This window comes from Arachis hypogaea, chromosome 5, assembly GCF_003086295.3.
Source record: "Arachis hypogaea cultivar Tifrunner chromosome 5, arahy.Tifrunner.gnm2.J5K5, whole genome shotgun sequence".
In the NCBI taxonomy this organism is placed as follows: Eukaryota; Viridiplantae; Streptophyta; class Magnoliopsida; order Fabales; family Fabaceae; genus Arachis; species Arachis hypogaea.
In genome coordinates this window covers 44322937-44324414 of record NC_092040.1, presented here as the reverse complement: position 1 = coordinate 44324414, position 1478 = coordinate 44322937, and the positions used below count along the sequence as shown (strand labels likewise).

General features: G+C 45.4%; 1 long non-coding RNA gene across 1 annotated transcript; it reads left to right on the top strand.

The window, feature by feature from the left end:
• The first annotated feature begins 342 nt into the window (after nucleotides 1-342).
• Nucleotides 343-1478, top strand: LOC140184697 (uncharacterized). Its single transcript, XR_011882108.1, has 2 exons — nucleotides 343-721; nucleotides 897-1478. It is a non-coding gene; the product is annotated as an uncharacterized lncRNA (long non-coding RNA).

The window sequence follows — 1478 nt, the reverse complement described above, 5'->3', positions numbered from 1 at the left end:
CTAGTAACGAACCGGGCTGCAAGTTGAAAGAGTCATCAAGTCAATTTTTTGGGTCCAATAAACAATCACACGTTTATCAGGATGGCTCAGTTCAAGACAGTCCAAACAACTATAGTGAACTGTCTTTTTCAAATTCTTCTTTGTACTCTTTTGACTAAGGTTCTGAAAACCGGTTCGGATTGGCCGGTCAAACCGGTTGAACCGTAAACCGCAAAGGAAAACAACTTGGACAAATGTCAAAACCGTAAATTTTAAAAACCGGAATTGAACCGGTGAACCGGTCGGGAACCGGTCGGTCGAACTGAACCGTGATCCGACCAGTTTTTGAATGGGGAATGAAACGTCGCTGTTTCAGCTGCTGTACTTAGCCCTAAGTCCATCCTCGATGCCCAGATCCAGATTCCTCCACTCCAGATTCCTCCACTCCAGAATGCCTCTGCCTCTCTCACACTCAATCTCCATCCTCTGCACTTAGCCCTAGCTCCTGGCCGTCCCTTACCTCCGTCCAACCACTGCCTCGTGCCGCCGCCGTCGTTCCCTCCAACAGCCACCGTCTGTTCGCTCACCTTCCCTCCATCGCGCTGCAGCCATCGATATCAACCTTCCCTTCCATCGCGCAGCCATCGCAACCTTCCTCCGTCGCGCAGTCGCGCAGCCACGCCGCCGCCGGCACTAGCTCTGTTCTCCGCAACCATTATCCCAGTTCGAAACCCGTTCGAAGGTACTCCACTACTGCTCCTTGTCTTGGTCACTCGGTCTCTTTATCTCCCTCTTGTATGCTCTGTTCTCCGCAACCACTGTCCCAGTTTGAAGCCCGTTTGAAGGCTTCTTCTAGCTTCTAGGTAAATTTTTTATTAACTATGATTGAACCATTGTTGATGTTTGATTCTGTGAAGCTCTGTGAACTGTGAAGTCGCTGAAGTGTGAACTGAATTACTCATTTACTGAAGCTTCTATCTCTGTGAAGTCTCTGATTTATTGATTTACTGATTTTTTATTGTGCGACGGGTGTTTGATGAAATGCCTGAGAGGGATGTAGTCTCGTGGACCACAATGTTATCCGCGTATTCCCAGGCCAAGCTTCCACAGGAAGCGTTGGAGTTGTTTTGGGAGATGAGGCATACTGAGGTGAGGCTAGATGAAGTTACCATGGTGAGTGTGATCTCGGCTTGCACAAATTTGGGAGACATAGAGACAAGGAGGATGGTGCATGAGTACATAGAGCAGAATGGGTTTATGTGGATGGTTGCACTCTGCAATTCCCTGATCGATATGTACAGAAAATGTGAACTGATTTACTGATTTATTGAATAATTGTTTGATTCTTCTAGCTTCTAGTTCTATGTAATTTTTTTTATTAACTATGTGATTTACTGATTTTGTATTGCTCTGTAAGTGTGAACTGATTCAACTGAAGTTACTGAACTGGACTGTGAACTTTGTTTAATAATTGTGAATAATTATTATTAGTTAAGCTA